Source organism: Toxotes jaculatrix, chromosome 10 (genome assembly GCF_017976425.1).
Source record: "Toxotes jaculatrix isolate fToxJac2 chromosome 10, fToxJac2.pri, whole genome shotgun sequence".
NCBI classification, from domain to species: Eukaryota; Metazoa; Chordata; class Actinopteri; family Toxotidae; genus Toxotes; species Toxotes jaculatrix.
Genome location: NC_054403.1, coordinates 26851095 through 26873848, shown reverse-complemented (window position 1 = coordinate 26873848; position 22754 = coordinate 26851095). Strand labels below are relative to the sequence as shown.

General features: G+C 43.6%; 1 protein-coding gene across 2 annotated transcripts in view; it reads left to right on the top strand.

Annotated features, from left to right (window-relative positions):
• Positions 1 to 3366: 3366 nt before the first annotated feature.
• The window catches only part of LOC121188843 (complexin-2), a 33284-nt gene continuing 13896 nt past the window's right edge, over positions 3367 to 22754 (top strand). For both annotated transcript variants that reach the window (XR_005894752.1, XM_041048777.1), the window contains exon 1: positions 3367 to 3443. The gene's annotated coding sequence lies outside the window, so the exon portion shown is untranslated. The remainder of the gene's footprint in view (positions 3444 to 22754) is intronic.

The window sequence follows — 22754 nt, the reverse complement described above, 5'->3', positions numbered from 1 at the left end:
CATTTCTCACCGTCAGAGACAGGATTAAGTTTTCTTAAAGGGTAATTTTATTTATAGAAAACAAAGACAGATGTTACATGAGCCGGTGTTTTCTTTCAAATGTTATGAGTTTGATTCATGAGCACAAAGTAAAATGATTGTATAAAGTGCCCCGTTGACATACAGTGTGTAATATGTGCACTGCACCATGAGCAAACCTTAGAGAAAGACAGATCCTGCTTAGGAAAGATGCACGACTCTGAAACGAGTCTGATACAACAGTCCTGTGGTAAATCCTGAAGGTTCAGGTTAACCTCCACGGTAATGTTCAGTTTGTGCTGATTTTAAAACTGTCTGTGAGTCGGGACTGCAGATGAGCTCAGATCAGATTGCAGCAACAAACAACAACATATAAACATACACGTTATAGAGTATTCAGAACATCTTCCCGTGATCTTCGTGAGGCTGAGGCTCAGCCTGTGGACGGTTCAGACCTGAGGATCAAATGCATTCTGGACACTAACAGACCCAAATCACATTAATTAGCATCTTGTCTGGCAGGACATTTCTATTTAAAGGCATCATGGCTTAATGCAATTACACCCTCATGCCTGTTTTTGTCATGAAACATCCTTCAGCTGCCTCGTGCGTGTTAGATTTAAAACATACAGTATAAGGTTCACTTCACTGCTCTGAGTTGTGTGTGTGTCTGTGTGTGTGTGGAATGTGTTTGGATGGGCAGTGATTTGTGAGTGGAGATGAAATGAAGCAGCTTCCTCCGATGCAGGAATAAATTACTACAGAATGTTTGTTTCAGAAGAGATTTTGTTTTGGACCAGACAGCTCTGTCCAAGTAACATCCAGCCTGTAATAATGCACCGATTTTATTTAATCTGCAGTGTGTAAGGAAGACAACAAAATATTTTCACATGTGGAAGTTTGATTTTTGGGCCCGAAATTTAGATTTAACAAGGACAAATTTTGAGTCTGTGGAGTCGGAGTTGTGAGGCTGAACCTCTGTTCGGGAGCAGGTGTGGTGTGATCGCCTTTCTGCACTCGACAACATCACACGTGCAGGCGGACTCAATGAATAATATGGATCTAATCTTGCGCTGCATTCTATAACTGATTAAATTTTCTTTCTCAGCAGCTTGGCAGCTCGTTTCTCCACCACACTCTATTACACTCAGGTTGGTTTTAAAGCCTAAACATCATTAAAGAAAAGGAGAAGCAGGGAAGAGTCAGTGTGTGCGAGTTAATTTCAGTTCTCAGGAAGATCCAGCGTGTCCAGCTCTGCTGAGAGGTGTGGCAGCAGCGAGTGATACAGCTACAGTAAGCCCTGAGGGAAAATCTGGGATCAGTTAGTCACCTGCTTAAGCCAGGAAAACTTTGTTACTCAGTACTCAAGTGAGTTTTTAATTCTGTTTAAGATTGTAGTTCTTTCATTTATATGTCTGGCAGGAAGACAGACTGAGACTGAAGTCCACAGAGACGCACTGCTAGCATGGCTGAAAATGAGAGGCAGCTTCTTTAGGAATTAAACTGCAGGCATGACAAGTGAGGGGATCACAAAAATGTGGCCTTTAAGTACCATGGCAATAATGGGAGTGTAATAAAATATTAACTTTTCAATATGCAGACGATGTGAAACAGTGAGAAATGCCTTAAGATAAATCCGGAAGGAAATAACTGTGAGTGAGTGGAGAAGCAGACCGCGGCGGCCTCGGCCGTTCTGGAGGCCATTAGCGGCTTCATCATCACATTTACGCTGATCTCACACAACGGCAACATTAAGCCTTTTAATCCCGCCAATAATCAGACCTGCCTACATATTTCATTAGCTGAGAGGTTTCTCCACAGTGGAAGTAGGTGTGTAATTCTATGTAAGTAACCTCTCCCCGACCCCACAGGATGGATTTTGAGGGGAAGCGAGAGCGGTGACGTGAGCGCCATCACAAAGATTTGTGTTGGTTAAACGGGCTACATCATTCTGCTCCACGGGGGGAGGTTTTCTTTCTTTGTGGTCTGATTATGGCTCAGATAACGAATGCACACATACAGAATGACTTTTATGCTGTTATTCCTGCAGATCATTGAAGGAAAAGCCCAACACTTGCAGTTCAGGGTCCATTTTGAGTTTTGTTTGAACTGGTTTGATTCATGTATCAGACAATAGCAGTTCTCCAACAACGCTACCAAACTTTAGAAAATTACCAAAATGTTACGTATGTAGTATTAGTTACCAGGAATAGTTAAGATAACTAACATACCTGGAACAGCAACACTGAACTTTACCTGGATAATTGGTACAAAATTGGAAAACTGTTTTGTACCTTTTTGCTTTACAAATCAAATGAAGGGTCACATGTGCCCATAAAGCTTCCACACACTGTTCACACTCTGTACTAGTATTCATACTGCCTCTGTTGTTAGATCTCTCATGATAAACTTCATCCTCTCATCATGTCGTCTCTTTGTTTTTCACTCGGGGCTCAGAACGTGAGATTGTTGTGGCTGTGTTTGCTTTTGTACAGCTGATTCGGCCATGTTGTTAGCGTGACATGGCCGTGAGCAGCAGGCAGCACCTGTCCTGTCTGTTTGGTCAGCGTCTGTGTATATATGTGTGTGTGCTCAGTGATAAATGAGGCTGCTAATGACACTTTAACAATGAGTGCATTAGTGTTACATCAGGCTTCGCACCAGCAGCCTCCAGCCACGACTGTCAGACACCAGGCAGCAGCTCCGGCTGCTCTGAGACCTGATGACACCTGAATGCAGCAGCAGCCTCAGTTTTATTTCTAAACAGCTGAAGCTTCTTTTTCTCTACTTTCTCATAAAGAGTTTCAGTCTCTCTGAAATTCTGAATCAGGTCTTTTTTGTCCATATTTTAAGCCAAATTAATACCTACTGTGACACCAAAAAATATGAACACCTTATTTTAACAAACATTTTTTAAAATATCATCTAAAGTTGTACTACGTGTCAGAATTTAAGGAAACGCAGTTACATGTCTTTAAAAGCGACACGTTTTGTGAGATGATCCATTTTCCCTGTTTACTTCTGATAGGAGAAGGCACTGACTGTTTTATTGTGAAAGAGTTGTCAAAGTTATCAGTGCCTTTAAGCCTGATGCTTGTTGGGGATTTTTTATTTACTTTTTCCAACATCACCCGATTCAGTTTGTGCAGTTTGTGAAGAAAGAGCTGCGGTTTATCTGGTTTTATTCTGGACCCTGTTCTCTGTCGCCATATGCTTTCTTTCTCTTTCTCCTGTCTTGGAGGAACAGAGAGGCAGTGAACAGTGCGCAGGAGAGGGTGGAGGTGGAGAGACAAAGAGGGAGAGAGAGAGAGAGAGAGAGAGAGAGAGAGAGACAGAGACGGGATATAGGACAGGCATCAAACGCAGGTTTGGCTGCAGACTGGTCGGGATTCCTTTCGCCGCCTCGGTCGCTTCAGACGCATCAGGTTAGTAAAAACAAACGCACCGTGCGCGAGAATATCACAGAGACCGTGTCGGGGAAGTGGCGCCGAGGATGCTGGGTTATTATTTAGTGTTGCTTGTTTGTTTCTTTGAGGAGGTGATTTGCATTGGTGGTGCAGCTCGGATGATTTTCAGCGGTTGTGAGGGCGCGCACAGGTTTTTGTGCTGGTGTGTGTGTGTGTGTGTGTGTGTGTTTTTGTGTGTGTCTGTGCAGATAATGACATATTCACCCAGGCGACAGGTCGTCTGCAGGCAGCAGGTATCAAGTCAGTGTCACCTGGCAGGATGCTTTGACACAACAGGCGGAAGCAGCCCGGCAGGGAGGACACGCGTTTTGTGCAAAAATCCCGGTTTTTAGATTTCAGGTTTGGCACACGGCCGCTGCACATCAAGGCGTGCTGCGGATCATGCCTCCCCCTCCTCCCTCTCCTCCCCTCCCGCTCGGTGGTATCTCTCTTTTCAACCAGGTGAAGGCGGATCTTGCATCTTTCACCGCCATATCTCGCCTGTAGGTGCGAATGATGAGACGGGGAGGAGGAAGAGGAGGGGGGAGGCTGCAGCCGAGTGGTTTTCAGGCAGAATCAGAGATGAGGATGAGGCAGACCCCGCGCTGCTGCTGATTGAGGAGGGCCTGGCCGGCTCCGGTCCTCCGCAGTGCCGTCACCAGCACCGAGTAGCAGCCGCAGCAGCGTCTCGGCCGGTGATGAATGTTGGAGAGCCTGAATTATTTATAGCTGCCAGTGCATTGATTAGCTTTATGTAATGCTGCCTGCGCGTATGTATGAGAGAAGGAGCTGTCACAGTGGAAGGGCTGTTTGGGTCTGTGTGCAAATACAGGTTGAAATCAAACGTGTGAGTCTCTGTGCGCGCACGTACACGTGCACACGCTTGTCAGATAGTGTTTGAGAGGTAGTGTGTGTGTGTGTGTGTGTGTGTGTGTGTGTGTGTGTGTGAGAATGGGTGTGAGATGCATGTATCTTCTTGTAGCCAATCACATGCAGAGAGAGAGAGAAGCTATAGATCAGCTTGGACAGGTTCATTTAAAGGAAAAGTCCCGCTAAAATAACATGAGTGAAATACTTTGTGTTTTGGAGTTTGGTGTAAATTTGGTTGGACGTTCATGACGTAGCTTCATGTCCACAAATTTCCAGCAGCTTCGGTGAAGTTTGATATTTCAGCAGTTGAAAACCTTAATGATAAATGTCATGTTTTTGTGATGGAGGGAGAAATCACACACACAGAGAGCAGAGAAAAAGGCCTCTTCACCCAAACATCCCACAGTGACCTACAGGCTCCAGTGTTGTCCATACGAGGTGTGATGGTTCCTCAGAGGTTTTCAGAGTCTGTAACGGTCCTGTCAGTCCAGTGTCCACTTGACCAAGTGCAGAGACGTGAAAGGAGGAAAGGTTTGATCTGAAGCTCTTGTCATTTGTTCGGCTGAGCGCTGCACCATGAACATTACAACACCATTACATTTGTTATCTACATGATGAGGAAATGCTGTTCATTAACATGTCAGGCAAATCTCAAACCGTATCAGTAAAACATTCACAACACAACACGTTTGATTTGTTTTCTTCCTAAATATTCTGCACAGTCACCAGAGAAACATAATCGAAAAAACAAACGACGTGAAGGAAATGATGAGTAAAGGCGTCTTTATTGTTCCTGCAGGCTGTAAGAGAAGAAAATCAGTGATCTGAAAATGTGCATCAAACACTGAAGTACACGTAAGAGCTTCCTGTGCTCAGAGTTTATAACGTGAAGCACCAGGGGGTAAAAACCAGAGTGTTTTTATCCCAGTAGTTTGTTTCTTTGTTTGTTTCTGTGCTACTATGATGCATATCCAGATGCATTTTTTTCCCGTTAACATTCAGAGGATCGTTCAGCCTCGACAGAGACCTGCACTTTCTCATTGTTTTCTAGTTTCAGTCATTCGGTCATTTTGAAGTTTGAGCTCTGACAGCTTGTTTTTGGACATTTGTCAGTTTGACGGACCTTGGCTCAGTGCAGAGGTGTGAACTCTCCTTAATGTCAAACTTCCAGGCCTGCGGACAGGATTTCTGTGATCTGTGGCAGATCTGGACAGTGAGTCCTCATGCAGGTTCAGATGCAGTGGGTGGGCCCTGAGAGCCAGAGCAGGAGCTACGTTAGCTGTGAAACTGAGAAAATAACTGACTTTAAAGCTCACGTTCCGCTCTGCTGCGAGCGCTGATGGTAGCATCTCTGTTGACCTTTAATCTGAATGCTTTTGTATTACTGCTGTGTGGCTCCTGTTTCTCATGACAACACTGGGGGAAAAAAAGCACAGGTGCCTCTCTAACTAATCACATGACACTGAACCAGCAACCAAAGCGAATGACAGGTTTTATTTGCCACTGCCTGTGCACTGACTTCAGGGAGAGACTGAGCTTCCATTATCAGAGCTGCATCGCCTCTCGGCTCTCGCAGCAGAAAATCTCAGGCTTTGTTGCTCCTGAGCAGAGAGAGCTTTGACTGACAGAAGCACAGAAGGATTCACCCGGTGTGTTGGCGTTCTCACTCTGCCTGTCACCCTGCTGCTGCCATAAACAGACCTCTATGCATGTGAGCTATCACTGCACTGATACACCATTAGCTCTCGTTAGTCATCCGGGCGGCACGTTAGCATGATATGAGCTGTTTGCTGAGAGGAACCTCCCTGATCCGTCTCTTTGTTCCAGGCTGAATGTAGACTGTACTCAGTGAAAGCTGTCTCTGTCAGGTTTCTGGTGGCTAATGTTGAATCTTCTTCTTGTTAGCGTCCTTGTCAGTTACTGGAGCCAGACATTCCTCATTAGCTGAAAAGGAGCAGAGGTGAGGTGGGATGAGCAAGTAGCAACAACGGTGGCTGACTGTAATAGGCAGGGACATCTGTCAGTCCAGCAAAATCAAAACAGCGACGCATGTGTAATGTACTTCGTGGTGTTTATGAGGCAGCAGAGAAGTAGCATAACTTGTGTAGACTTTTCTCCAGCAGTGTCTCCTCCTCTGACGCATAGTAAAACATACAGAATAAACATTGTGTAGGAACAAGTATGTGTTTTCACGTTGAACTCATCCCCGACGCCCTGAAGCTGAATATTTGCATGCTGATAATATCAAACCGTGTGTACGTATGTGTGTGTGCGTGTGTGTGTGTGTGAAGTATTTCGTCATGTGTTCATTCTGCAGTAGACTCACCACAGGAGCGACTTTACGTCAGAGGGAATTCATAAAAGATGCATTATTTATAACCGACTGTGCACTGAAATACCTGGAGCTGTTTACTGAGGGTGAATCTCACCGTTTTCATGCTGTGAGACCTCTCACTACACTCTCAGTCTCCACATTTAGGTGACTTACTCTGAAGGTTTAGTCTGAAGAAGGAGAACAGTGTCTGCCTGCGTGTGGACGGACGTGCTGTTTAATTTATTCATCGGATTTTAGTCCTACAGTCTGCACATGGCGGTATGAAAAATTAAAAATCTCATCTATTATCTAGAAATTATGACGTGTGGGGCGTCGCTCAGGAAATGCTAAGCCTCATGGGAAAATGAGTCTCAGAATTGTAGACGGCGGACTAACCAGCGGCTGTTTTGGCTTGATTCCTCCTTCAGTGACTTCACCACCTCATGAACCAAACGTCTCCTCACGTTGTTACCCAGTTTGGCCCAGACTCTCAGAAACACCCTGACAGATCAGAGACGTCGAACCGGTCCTGGAGTTTTCGACCTCATGTAGCAGTGGTTTGATGCATATTCCTGCCAATGGTGTCACACAGACCCACTGATGTGCAGGTGGAGGTGAAGATACGCAGTGAAACACACACAGTTAAAGATTAAACCAGGCTGATTGTTTGGTCCATAACGTGTTCATCACAGTTTCCCAGTCAAAGGTCTTTGGCGACTGTATGTGACACAATGTGAGAGAGCTGTAGTCAAACCCACCTGTCTCAGTGTACCTGCCTGTCCTCTGCTGTCCTACACATTGACCTGTCTGAGTCTGTCTGCCCTCCCTCCTGTTTATCTACCTGCTCTGGTTCTCAGCTGATGGTAGTATTTCACTGATCAGCTGTGAATTCATGACTCATCCTAAAATCCATGAGTCACTGGTGTCTCTCTGGCTCACACCTGTGATAAATCTCACGTTTGTTTCCCATTAGATGAGTCATGCTAAAATATTTTGACATTTATGGCTTTTTAATGACCACTCAGACATTTAATGGACTCTTGAGGGCGAAAGGTCAGCGTAACAGGACATCCACTTTACCTCCTCACTTCCTGCTAAAGCAGCGGCTCCTCTCGTTTTTGCTCTTTTAACAAAAGTTTTAATACAAAAATCTCTCACTTGTGTTTAGTGCTTCTGTTTTAAAGGAGCTGTCAATCAAACTGAGACAGAAAAGTTTTTAATCCTGCGTTTTTTTTTTTTTGTTTGTTTTTGACCCTCTTTCCTTATCAACAAAAAGTAAAATGGCTTTTAAAGCTTCTTCTGTATATTCCTTTGGTTAATTGCTTTTCAGAGTGAATGCATGTGTTGTTTTTTTTTCCTATAATCATAGGATTCAAATTCAGTGTTGTTTACAGTAACTTGTTTCAGCAGATAAAATGTTTAAGTGAAATCATTTTGGTTGGACAGTGGCTAAGCCAAACCTGATGATGCAGATTTGGAAAAAGTTTAATGCTCTTACAGAATAAATGCTGCGCGCTAAAGCTTTTAATTATTTATTTATCTGTGATTTATCAATAATTACATCAATATAATGGGATGCAACGTACGTTACATTACAATACATCTTTACCATAGATGAACGGGCAGTTGTGTTATGAATCTTAGCAGCACATAAACTCAGAATAACAGCAGCATCAGCAGAAACACTTTTATTAGTGGCGTCAGTTGTAATATCAGCTGTAGAATCTCTCATTGTTTATTCAGTGTTTCTGCTTCCTAAACTCAGCTGGACTCATCAGCCTGTGTGTTGTCGGCCTGTTCGTCTCTTTAATGTTGTCCTATAGCTGATGCAAAGTGCCGCTGTTGCCCCAGCAACGACCCTTTGGCACCTGTTGCCGTGGATCACCGTGTTAGCGTTTGCCAGTCTTTGACGTTCCGGCTGACTTGGGAGAGGAAGCAGCTTGTGCAGCAGCAGGGAGTGAGAGACAGCGAGCGGGAGAGGAGGCTGAGTGGTTTACTGCTCCGTGTGAAGTGTTGTGTAGTTTACCTCACTGTCAAACACGGGAAAATAATCTTTAAAAAAGCAAAAACTCAGTTTGAACAAACTGTCTCAGGCTCATTCAGTTCCAGATGAAACAGAGTTTATCGCTGTGAGAGAGAAGCAATAATTAGCTTTATGCAGTAAACTGGAATAAAGACATTTTCATATGAAAATAATTGTTTTGTTTTTTTAAAAATCAGAATTAGCCTTTCAGTGTTATTTTTAGTATAATTAAACATTAAAACCGGTTTAACAGCGAATAGTGCAATTAAATGATGTATGTAGTGGACCGGAGACAGCTGAGGGTCCTGGCCCTGGCGTCCGTCCTCAGGGTGTGAAAATATGATCCTTTTAAGCAATAATTTCACATTTTCTCTCCGTTTAATTCAGAACCACATCAGGGTTCAGTGTTTCCAGGTCTCTTTGGACAAAGCCCTGTCTCTGAGCTTTGACCTCGGCTTCACTCAGCTTGTGTCACCCCTCAGAAAACACACGGATTTACTGTTCAATCAGCCATGTAATGAATCCCACCATCCACAATCCCCAGCTAATTAACTGCACAGCAGTTTCCCCCGCAAACTTAAATAACTCGTGGCCGGCCCACACGGCAGCCGCCTCGGAGCAGAGCCAGTTCGCTTAATTCCAAAAAAAAAAAAAAAAAACCTTCAGATATATTCAGAGGAAACCAAAGAGACAGTTCCTGCTGAAACGGTAAGCTGACTTTTTCATTCAGTGTTAACTGTCTTCACTTTGGCGCGGTGACTCTCTGTGCTGTGTTGCACAGGAACATGGGTCGTCGTCGTATCGAGGCGTTACGCTGGTTTGGCGAGCTGCCACCACACCGAGGCCTCTGAAGTCCTGTTTAACACCCGGCTGTCACCGCGTTTATCATGGAGCTCCTCACTCTGTCAGTCAGTGACAGGAAATGGGGCAAATCTTTGGCCCTGCTACGCTGTTGAGCACAATGTTGGCAGCGGCGTCTTATTTCACTGTACAAGGCCTGAAACAGAAACAGGTCATGAATTAGAACTGGCTTTATACGGCAGCTATAGATGGACAAGACAATGGAACAGTTACAGCTGGAGAACACTGGAGACGTTCCCATTTTAACTGAACGCTGTGCTCCGCTGCCGCCGTGTATTAGAGGATCTTTAAAGGACAGTCTCACGTTTTTTCTGTCTTACTCGCATACGAATATGTTCACTGAAAGTGTTACAGGTCGCTGGAACGTCCCTGACCCCATAATGTTTAAGATGCAGGACAAAATCAGACAGCTTTTTAACACGCTCTGGACGACATCCGGTAATCAGGTCCAGACAGTTGCCCTTTCACACGTGCAGCACACAACCGGAGATTGTTGGTGTCAGACTCGTTCTCACCACCCGGAAATGGTCCGTTTGGTGTAGGCGAGGGGCGGAGCCCGGGTTTAACGTGCAGGAGGCACGACAGAAACGTGATCCACACACACCCAGTCGCTCGCTGTGAGTTCTCAGGACAGTGACCTGCTCTGTTCACACATCAGTCATCCATCGGACATTATACTGACTTTGCACTCCGGAGCTCACAGGGTAAAGTCCATTTAATGTCCGGTTCAACTGACTCGGACATTTACAGTCATACATACAGCGCCTCGGGGTCACGCCTGGATAAGTTCGGGTTTGCAGTGCATGTTTGAAAGCAGCTTTTCAAAGAGAACTACATCCTATTTATTGAATGCCATCGACTGTAGTCTCGATACAAACACAAAAAAACGTGTAACTACACATTAAAAATAATTCAGATTCAGATCCACCACATTCTCCTAAGACCTCCTGCAGTGTGAAACAACAAGCTCCACAATGGTCTCATTTGCTCTTTGAATAACGGTGTCGTATGTTGGGCTGTTCTCAGACAGCAGCCTCTGGTCTCTGCAGATCTTCCTGTCGGTGTGGGGCAGCGAGCGACCCACAGCGAGCTCCAGAGCTCTGTGTTTAATGTTAATCGTCCATTGTTCCTGCTGTCACATCCACTTTGTCGAGGAGGAAGCGCTATATTGAGCGTAACTTGATTATATACCCCCCCCCCCCCCACAGCAACCCCCTGCCCCTCCACCCGGATGTTCAAAGACCAAAACACACACTTCTGATCATTTCAAATATTTAACCATCAGATCAAACTATTATCTGTAGAGTTGGATGATGTTCGGCTGATCATGAAATGTTGCCAGCAGCTGTTAACAATGAAAGGTCAAAGGTTGAGGTCTTTGCCTTATCACCAAACAACACACACACACTTCACGACAAAGTCAGATTCCCTCCTCAAAGCCAAAAATTAACAGTGCAGAAAATAATAATCTTAATAATCACTTAAATACATCATATATCAAGGCTAAAAGCCAAATATCAAATATTCAAGCTTTACAATCACTGTAAATCCATCATGAGAATAATAACTAAACAGAGAATTAAAAACATGCATGTTTTTTTTTCCTTTGTTGTTTTCCTGTTTTGAGCTCTGTGTAGTTCTTCTTTTTTTTTTCCCAGTGCAGCTCTCCATCTCCCAGCAACATTCATCACTGTACTCGAGCAGTTGGCAGGCGTAGCAAACCTCCCACCCACACAGCACCGCCACCCACCCTCCCAGCATGCTGTCAGCCACTTACCACAGCCCTCTTAACCCTGATGGAGTAAAGGGGGGTGGGGGTGTGGGGGGCTGAGTGAGCACTTATTGACAGGAAAAAAAAAATAGCTAAAGAAAGAAACAAACAGAATTTATATTCAGTAGTAATCACTCACATTTACATACCAGTGAATCTGACCCCTCCGTGTTTCTGATGTTGTGTTACTGTGTTTAAGGAATAAAATTTACTGATGGCTGAAGGTGTAAACTCGTCTCATACCTGATGGGGTTATTCCTAAATGCTAAACACGTCCTCCAATCTAAACTAACATCAGGGTGGTCTCACCCGACCCTGGGATACGACCTGTAGCAGCGTATCAGACCTTACACCACAGCGTCCTCCTAATGAGGATTTTGTCGCTTTACGTGCCTCTTCACCTGACTTCCTCCTTTGCCCCCATCATAACTACGTCATCTACAGGTCGCCTAACAAAGCATAACTGCGATGCCGTTTTTTTACAGGACGACGCAGACCAGTGTCTTTGGACACAGCTACGATTCATGTGGACATATAATCAGAAAGAGGGAATGTCGAATGTGAAAGGAAGGAAAAGAACGCAACCTCAGTGAAGCATTCAGTGTTTCCTGAAAGGTCAGAGGTCAGCGATGTGTACTATCAGTTTTTGATGCATGAAGAAATTCAGTCTGACTTTGTTTAGAGGGAAAGTGTCGCAAACCTCGTCGGTGTTTCAGAACCTCGATGTTTCTGCACCAGCTCTGTGAAGAGCCTTTAACCCAGATCTGTCCACACGGCAGAGCAGACGGTCCGACTGAAGACAAACCACGCAGCTCTCACTGCATTATGTAGTGTTCGTCTCTCTGAGGACTTCTGCCCTGGACAAACAGAGAAGCACAAACACTGAGCTGCACAGCTTTCACTAATTCAGTGTGTCGTCTTGCTTCTCTTCCAGTTGGTGGACACATTTATTCAAAGAGGTACGCAACATGATTCAGTGTGTGAGAGCTTAGGACTGACCGGTTTTCACTGATTTAGACTTTCAGTTCTGTTATCACTACTTTTTCCTCTGAATTACCAACTATGGCACATCTCTCGCCTTCATATTCCTTGAACATGGCTGCCTGAGCTCCACCATCCTCCAGCAGAGATGTGTGCAGTTCAGACTGCCCAGAAGTCTTCAGCCCTGAGAACAGCTGCTTGCCTCGGGGGTTTTCACACGCAGACCAGGAAAGCAAAGGCGCTTTTTACAGCTGTTAGCAGGTGAAATCTTGTGAAATCAATGTGAAATCTTTGGTTCATATTTGACTCAGATTTCATTTCTATCTTTTCAGCCTAAATCAGATTTTTTTTTTTATGATAGTGTCGACAGAAGCAGCACAGCACTTTGAGAGTTTTAAAAAGTTTTTTTTCTTCCAGTTTTTGTCTCATCTCCACCTTTATTATCTCCGTTGTTTCCTCCGACTATGACTGACTCACTCCTTCTCCACCTTTCTCCCCCTCTCTCACGCTCCATCAATTTTTCCAGCTATCATTTTCTGTCTCTCACTATCTGTCGACGTCTCCTTCCATTTCCTTTACTTCCCTGTCTTTTTCTTTTTCCAGACTTTTTTTTCTCATTCATCGCTAAGTTTTCTCCTCTCTTCCTCTCCCCCGTCTTTTTTATGTCCTCCCTCCCTTCCTCCACCTTACTTTCATCTTGTCCTTCTTTCTCTCCCTCCACACTTTCTGTAGCCTTTCATATTCCTGTCCTTCATTTTTTTTTACCCAATCATCATCCTCCTCTCTCTATCCTTTCTTCCTGCCTCCCCCCTTCCTCTGTCCTCATTTCTCTTCGTTATCCTCCCACTCTCTTTATGTCTACCACTGACCACCCCTCCAACCTTTCCTTCTTCTCTTCCTTCAGCTACCCAACCGCAAGATAAATGGACGAATGCCTCATTGGTGATACATAGCTTGCTTCCTCCCCCTTCATCATGCATCGCCTGAGGGGAGGAAGGGGGACGGGGGGGGGTCTGCAGCTACATATAGAGAATAAGGCTGGAAAAGTAGCCAGAGTCAGTGGAGTGTGTATGTGTGACGACGCTGCCTCCTTTTCTCTGCATCAGTGTTGAGATTTTTGGGGACGACAGATTCTGTTGTGAGATGATTTTGTCTCATCTCTTGAAATCCTTCATTAATTTGGTTAAACTGCATAAAATGATCTCTCAACTTTTCCATTCTCACCTGACACACGCGTTGTTTAATGCTAAAATCATGGGTTTTCACTCAAAAATTCTTATTTGGATTTAAATTGATTATTTAGTTATTCTTAGTCGTCACAGTTATTGCTCTTCAGTCATGCAAATTTCTTACATCAACACTTTACTACTTTACTCTGCCTAAAAATGATCATCCAGAGGCACCAATCAGTAAAACTGGAAACCGATGGTTAAATTACTTAATATTTATTCATTAATAAGCCATCGATTATAAAATAAAGGCTGATGGACAGATGGACGGGTAGGTAGAAGTGGATTGTTGGATGACTATTGTTGATTGGTGTTTGGAGAAATGTGCAGAAAAATGTTGGAACTAGGTGGATAAGCTGGTTTTATGGATGGATGGATGGATAGATGAGCAGAGAAATGGATGGAGAACACATAAATGAAGTGATGGGTGGATGAAGGAACAGGCTGGCAGACTGACAAACTGGCAGAGGAGCGATAGATGGGATGGTTGATTGATGGATTGAATGATGCCACATGCAGAACGCAAAAATGTGGTAGACTGCAGATGAAGGCTGAAAGACGGAGGGATAAATGAACAGAGTGACGGATGGATGAGCAGATGGATGATGACATTCTGGATCAATGCAAATAGTAAAATATCAGCAGATAATTAAATGTCAGCAAATGAACGGTCTCTCTCTGCGTCTGTCAGAGGTGAACGTGTCGGAGCGTCGGAGGAGCTTTTGTCTTTTTGAGTCTTTTGTCTTCAGGCTGAATGAGTTCACTCTGAAAATGTCACCGGCTGTTTGATTCCACTTCATCACCAGCTGCCTTTTCACTGCTTGTTTTTGTTCTCCCAGCGCCTGTTTGTTTGTTTATGTGTTTGACTTTTTAGCTTCAGCATGTTTCATGCAAATCACACTTCTTTGCACCGCTGTATGGATGCTCATCCGTCTGCTCGAAAACACTGCGGCAGTTATTCTGTGTTGAAGTTTCACTTTTTCTGAAGCTGCTTCATCCACTTCGTGTTTTTGTTTCTCTCAGCAGTGTTTCAGCAAAATGGCAGCTCACGTTCTGGTTCTGAACGACTGACGAACATCTCGTGTTCAGGTTGACGTTTTAGTGTGATGGAATATTTTCTGTTCATCTGTGTTTGCTGGAAATATCTTTAAACATTATGTTTGCATCAATGAAAGAGACATTAGTTTAAATCAGCCTTTGAAATAAGCTGATTACATTGTTTTATAAAACTGTTCCAGTTATGTTAGAGACATTATCGCCTGATTGATGAAGCCTCCCCTGTGTTAAACTGTAAAAATGTCAAACCCATACATCATCTTTCACTTTGTCTCGGTGGCTCTTGCCATCTGCTAACTTGGCTAAAGCAGCTTAAACAACAAAATACTTTGTTATTTGTCCCATTTAATATAAAACTTATAAAACAAATCACTTAGTTGAGGAAAGATCTGCAAAAAAAGTCACACTCTTTCTCTGTCCTTTGCTCCTGAGAGAGGACAGTCACTATTCACATGGCCACAACAAGTCAAAGATACGTCTCTTTAAGTCTGGAGACGTATGGGGGCGGGGCCCTTCCCCTATCTGAGCTTCGGGGCCTGTTGTTGTCTCATAAACTGTAAACGATTTAATGAAAACGAGTTTACTTTTTAAATCAGTGCTTTACAGTCGCTTGAGTCTGTGAGCTTTTTAGTTCAGAGTCAGGGCAGAGGCAGGGTGAGACGGTCCTCAGTCATTTCAGAGACAAATAACCAGCTCTGTAACTCAGGTTATGTTTACTCCAGCCTGAGCCTCAGTTTGACTAAGATAACCTAGTTAAGCTGTTAAATGACACCTTCCTGTTACCTTAATATGGCTCTAATCCAATGATTAGCTCAAAGGTAAACAGTGAATCTGAAGCAGGATCAGGTGAAATAGATCGAATGGTGAGTAAACACCTGGCAGATGTAAGTAAAGGGGTTGAAATAAAAGCTTATCTTGTGTAAATGAATCCCTCACATGTTTTTCAGTCTCTTTCTCTTCAGACTGACTGTGAATGGTTTGTTTAATGTGCAACAGTCTGAACAGCGACTGAGCTTTGGGACTCGGCAGTGTATCGATTTCGTTGTTTGTCATCTGAGCAGATGGTTGAGTGAACGCTCCGTACTGTAGCAGCTAATTGCACCATTAATTAGATAATATTCAGCACGCTTTTTCCAGAAGGTTTCAGCTGCAAACGGCAAACCTGCCTCTGAGTCTCTGAATCTCTGAGTCTCTGCCTCTGAGTCTCTGCTTCTTAGTATCTGAGTCTCTGCCTCTGAGTCTCTGCCTCTGAATCTCTGGCTCTCTGCCTCTGAGTCTCTGCTTCTTAGTCTCTGAGTCTCTGCCTATGAGTCTCTGCCTCTGAATCTCAGAGTCTCTGCCTTTTCCTCTTTATCTTATCGTTTCTTCTCACCATTAGATACAAACCACGAATCTTCCATCGTAGCAGCTTTATTTTTGTGTCTGAGTCTAACTTTCTAAAACCTGTGAAAACCTCTTCCTGTGTGATCAGATAATTTAAACCTTTTCAACATTAATTAACCAGAATCAAGTTTCACTTTCTTGATTCCAGCAGCTCAGGGCAATAATTTTTCTACAGGAAGTAAACATGAAGAAAAGAGACAAGATTTAGACTAAAATGTTTTAGAGTTACGAGGTGAGAGACTCGAACAGGACGAAGCAGATGACGAGAAGACTACAGCAGAGAGTGTGAACAAACACGAGCACAGTTTTCGCTCAGTCCTTCTCACTCACTGTTTTCACACAGGCAGCGAGTATGTGAGTATAAACCTGCAGCCTTCACACTCTGGAGCCTCCACAGGCCTTTTACTCCACCAGGTGCACATGGTACGAATCAATATTCAAACCTGACGCTGAAGGGTTTGATGAGATTAAAGTCTTGTTCACATTGGACGGCTTCATCACCATTCACCGAGGACACAAACAAAAAACTGAGGGGATATTGATCTGTTTCCTTCTCACAACCACAGGACTGAGATGTGGGTCGTGATTCTGTGGCCTTCAGAGCTGCTGCTTCGCAGCCTCAGTACGTCCCAACATCTGAGCCGTTTCCAGCCTTCGAACACTTTCACACTCACTGGTGATGTTCGGAACTTTCATTCCAGACTGGTTTATTCTCAGCTGAAAGTAAGGTAAACATGTGGATGCTTTGAAAGAGTAATGATATAACATGGACGCCCCTCAGCACGGCCCCGAGAGTCCTCCCACCACCACAGAGAAAAACAGACACATTACCGAATCAACAAAACGCCAAAAGGCAAAACAAAAAGTCAGAGACGAACGACCCAACAAATAAACAGGTGAAAAAAAAGGCAGAAAGAACAAAAAAAAAAAAGAATTCCAGTGTAATTTACTTTAGTTACAAACAGCTGTTCTGACCAGAACTGAATTTAAAGCAATTACTCAAAATCAAAAGAGCTGTCAGGACCAAATACTGAATCATATACAGCAAAATGACAAGAGAATGGTATGTGAAGAAGTGGTGTCATATTTAATCTGTCCTGTATTCTAACCTGCAGGAAGTTGGTGCTATAATAAACCATCTTAAGTATTATTAAAATATAAAATATGCAAGTTAAAATTAGCTTCCTTAATGTAACATAATTCCACAGAAGCTCCTATCACACCCGAGGCCGTTCGGCCGCTTTTAAAGAAGAAGAATGAAATGCAGTCATGTATCCCTCCTCTGCCTTCCAGTCTGTGCTGAGGGAATGATTTATCACCGCTAAGTCACATGAATAAATAATGCCGTCAGTGCCTGGCAGATCTGAGAGCGAGGTCCAGCCTTTGCAGCTCATCATTAATTCATTCACCAACGTCTCCTAAATTTATTTTCTGTCTGTGGCGACTTTTACATCATGAATGTGACATTTCGTACAGTGAACCGCAGAATTTTAGTCTGGGTAAACAAAATGAAAAACATCGGTCCACCTTGTTTACTGTGTTTATTCACTGATGGGTGAACTGTGACTGTGAAGAAAGAAAACAGCAGTGATGTTAGGGAGGCACCAGACTTCATTTTTCTTTGGTCTTTTCGATGGAGCTGTTGCTTGTTTGGTGTTGGATTCTGGGATCCAGCTGGTTCTTTTGGACTCACAGACTGAGGAGAAGAACCTGACTTACTGTCACTAATGTTTGTTTTGGAATTTGTACTTTAGGAACGGCAGATGGAGACAGTTTGTTTAGGGCTGAATTCACCAACAGCATCTTAGTTTTAGCTGTTACAGTTCCTTTGTGAATAGACTGGAGTTCTGCATTGACATAAATCCGAGACCCAAATCTGGCCCTGCACCAGCACCAGCACCTTTCAGACCAGACCAGACCCAACTGAGCAGAGACCAACCAGCACAAAACATGCACTCATACATTTATGAGTTCAGCTTTTCTTTACATTAGTTATACTCACGGGTGTTTCTGTTATTTTGTCAGTTTATACAGTTCAACAGCACCAAGTACTACATCTGTCTATGATCTGTCCCCCTTTTCCTGCACGTAGCAGCTGTAAACTCCAGTCTGTCTGTTTATAATGCTAACCTGGTGAGTAAACTGCTCCTGTCAGGGATCCATCTTGGTTCATTCGTCCAGCTAACAGTATTGATTTTCCCATTCAGGTCCAGCTGAGTGTCCCCAGGGTCAGCTCATCAAGCACGGGGTGAAAGGCTCGCTGGGGGCAGAGTGTGTTTGTGTATGTATGTGTGTATGTGTGTGTGTGTGTGCGACACCTGGTTTTTAACATCTGTCCATGAAAACCGGCTAAAGGGGACAGGAGCATTTTACCTGTGATTTATCTGCGGTAACTGATTCTCTGTTGGAGGCGTTTCTCTCCACATTAGAGGAAGATGTTTGATTTCCAGTGTCTGTTCCCTGAGGCTTCATTTTGGTCTTTGTGTGGGGAAAGAACCAAAATCTGGACGAAGGTCTGGCGGTTGAAATGGAGGCTACGTTTCCTGGAGTCCCGTTACGGAGGATGAATGTTCACTCTGCAGGGTGAAGTCCATCTCTCCACAGTATTTTCAGGAGTGATAAACAGCAGCTGTAGGCCTGATGACCAATGAGTTCATGAAAGAATGTAATGAATTTTCTTAGAGGGCCATACTGGTGTTTTTGACTGAAAATATTCCCTAATGAGTGAAGTGTTTCCTCCCGGTTGTTTGTGAGCAGCAGTTTTAGGAAAATGACTGAGCCTGTTTTAGAAATGACTCCATGCACAGTATCTGTGAGGGGTTTTATGTCTTTGAATCCAGTTCCAGTGGGGTCGGAGCTGAGAACCATGTTGTTTGTTGACAATAAGAAACATACAGCTTTATCCTTTAGAGCTAAAAAAAAAAGAAAATCAGCAGAATTTTAATGATGAGTTTTTTTTATCATAACAGCAAAACATAAAAAAAAAAAAAAAGTTAATATCAACACTGCATATTAGATCCAGTACATGTCGCTCTGCCCTGGCTCTCAGTCCTGTAATGGACCTGTCATCTTTGAACTGAAATCTCTCCTTTTTTCTTGTCTTCCCTTCCCTCTAACACGTTTCCTTTCGCCCGTCATAAACACGTTACACTGGCAGACTCATGTTCGCCTTCCCGAGCTCCCATCCTCGTCTCCGGCCGTGAAACTCGGAAACAACTTCCAATTAACTGGATAGGATCAGCGCGCCGTCCTGCCCGGCCCAGATAACATTATCCCACATCACGCACCGCTGCCAGCGCCTGGATTATGAAATTAAAAAAGGGAGGAGAAGAAGAAGAAGAAAGGGTGGTGGAGGATGGAAGGGAAATGGTTGGGTGCTTGTGGATGGGAGTGGGGCGGGGGGCGATTGCCCTTGGGTGCTGTTGTCAGTGATTGTATGGTGTATTTGGCCCTGTGTGAAAGGGAGGGTTATGTAAGGTTTGAAAGCCCCTCCACTGTCACCAGAATGGAGAAGTTCAGTCTGCTTGAGAGCTGCTTCAGCTTCCAGTCCAATGCTAACCGCCCACTGATAAGCTCTTACATAACGAGCCGCCGTTCTGGCCTCTGGTTTCAGATGTGTGTGTAAATGGAGGCAGGTAGTGACGACCCCCCCCCCCCCCCTCCCGTTCACATGATAACACTGTGATGAATTATTCCCGTCTTTCTCAGACAAAAGAAAAAAAAGATCTAAAAACACTGCCACATAAATAATCAGATAATAATAATAATAATAATAAAATAAATAAACAGTCACGTTTATTGTGCTGAAGATGCTCCGTTTTGTAATTAAATAAATATATCCTTAAAACATATCCACAGTCTACAGTAAAATTCAATACACATATATGGTAAAATAAAGATAGAAACAATATATAAAATCACTTGCCGACCATTTTGACGACACTGTCCAGCTTCCACATGAAAGAATCTTCCTCAGTTTATAGCAAACATTAACCAGACTCACTGGTTAAGTCATAAAAACGTAGATGTACATGGGGATATGGTGTGTGTGTGTGCGTGTGTGTGTGTGTGTGCGTGTGTGTGTGCTTAGTGAGCGTGTTGTGGGGGTTGAATGTGTGTAGCTGCATTGGAAATGGGGGGAGGAGGAGAAGAACGAGATAAAGCAGCAATAAAAAGAGGGAGGAAGAGGACAAACAAACGAAAGAGAGATAATTAGTAACAGAGAAAGGATTTTAGTGGAGCAGACGAGTGCAGTTGGAGAGTGAAGTTCTTCCTGTTCTGTTCATTCGAACCAAACCGGAACCATGAACGTCATCAGAACATGTTCTGTATGTGCAGAGGAACAAACTGGACAGTGAAGGTTTCACACAGGCTGCGTCTCTGCTCAGATGCACTGATCGCAGATAATCGAACATCTATTGTCACAGATTGCGACTTTAATGTCAAGGTTAGGAACTGAATGCCCTCAATACACAAGTGACTGTGTGTGTGTGTAGGTGTGTGTATGTGTGTGTCCTTTTCCTCCACATCTCCTGCTCTGACAGCAGCATCTTTCCTTTATTCCATTAACGTGTCCTTGAGTCTGTTTCTGTAATGATAAGAGAAATGTTCTGCTGCCAGACCACAAACACCAGAGGCTGCACACACACGCACACACACACACACACACACACCCCCTTGAAGCCACAGCGGCAAAATGTAGTGAAACAACAAATATAGAAACATAAAATAATGTAAAACACAATCATGCCTGAAAATGAAATTGTAAGAAAAAGCCCATTTTCACATTTCTCTCTCTCTCTCTCTCTCTCTCTCTCTCTCTCTCTCTCTCTCTCTCTCTCTCTCTCTCTCTCTCTCTCTCTCTCGTTGTTCTTTTGAAATGCAGAAAGCAAAAAGACAGAACGGTGTTTGTGTTTTTCTTCAGCTGCATGAGGAACGAGTATAACGGCTGAACGATGAGCGGCCTTGACCTCTGTCTTCCCGAGGGAAGGCTGGGATGTTGACAAAGAGAAATTCTTTCATATTAGAAAAGTGAGACAGAGAAAGGTGCTGCCTCTTCTCTCATGTGACCATCGACAGTAAAAGGACTTTATTGGTTTTATCCTGCGTTTGAACTGAAGCAGTTTGTTTATCAGGAGGAGTCAGATTAGGAACAGTACGTCATGTGTGTCTCTGAAGTCTCAAATGGTCAAATCAGGCATATTTAACTGTTTGGTCTTTGATTTTCATAAAGTTAACATAACTTCGACGAGCTCACTGATATCGGAGCTTTATTCTCTCTACTGTTCCAGGTCTGTTTTGTGGTTTGAAATGATTTAACATTGTTTTACTCCACGACTGGACTGAAACGTAAACTGACCATATGTTTTCACATTGTTTTCTGTCTGTGAGCTGAAAAACTGAAGCTACGATCGATCATTGCTTATCTTGGATTTTAATTCAGTATATCACATTCATCTTGCAGTATTTTACAAGTCAACTCATTTCTTTGTTTGTTGAACATGCAGCCATCACAGATAACGTCAGTAACAGATTCATGTTTCAGGATTTGCTGATGTAAAGAACTTTGTGGGAAATGGTTTCCTCAGTTTTTATAGCTTTGCTTTCATGAGACAGAGACGAGATCTGACTGGAATTCAGGAGAAAGAGCCATTAATTCACCTTGAACTGGAGACATTACGATTACACGGCCCCACCAGGACCCAAATGAAAAAGATAAATACATCTGAGTCCTGTTTCGGGAGTCTTTTGAGGTTTTTTTTATCAAATAAAATCTCATGAGCCTGAAATAAAGGAAGCCCAGTAATTAGTTTGGCCGGCAACGGAAAAATATCAACCAAAAAAGAAGCTGAGCAGGCTGAAAAAGCCTGGTGAGTGTCCACAGAGCATCCGTCCAACTCTGCAGGACATCAGAGATCCAAACATTTATTTTATTATTTTCATTTGTGTTTGTTCAAGGTTTCTGTTGTTTTGCCAACAACAAAATTACGTGGAGCAAACACTGTTCCTCTGCACCAGCGCACATTTCTGGTCCCATTACTGAAACCTTGTGTGTGATGGTGTGTGTTCATTTCGCATGCCTGTGCATGTGTGTGTGTCCATGGAAATGAGGTGCTTCACCCCCTGAAGCGCTCGGTCACAGTTACAAATGGATTGTCGTCCTGCTCTGCCTCGTCTCCCCTGTTGCCTCCCAGAATAAGCTGCGCAGCTCAATCTGCCGCCCCATCCCATCTCATCCCGGCTCTATTCAGCACCGGCAAATATTGGCGTAGCAAAATGACACCGGGCGCTCGGCGAGGAGAGCAGGAGGGATCCGCTTCAGAATGGAAATGCTGTTCTGGTTCGTCAGGTGCAATAAATGTGGAAGATTTCATCTTGGTTGACACTGGTGCAGCAGAAGAGTTTATCAGATAGATACAGAGACACATCACAAGGCATCGTATTTAAACATAAACCAATGAGCTGCTGGAGTAATGATACAGCTGCAGCTCCTGTGAAAAAAAAAAACAACAACAACTAAAAATCAGTTTCATCCTTTAATGTCTCAGTAGCTAATTTCACTTCCTCTCATATGCTCAGTGGAATAATCCATTAATAATAATGTATGAGTACAGTACATGTTCAAAGAGTTTACAGACATAAAAACAGGAAATATACTGTGTAATTAGGATAAATGTGGTGCAGTTGAACTCATGGTTAAGGAGGTGGAAGGGGTTTGAAGCTGACTGACCAAAGCTTTTCAGATCAATCAAATCAATGGCACACAAAGCGATTGTATTACAGTCGCCTCAGAAACTGAGAA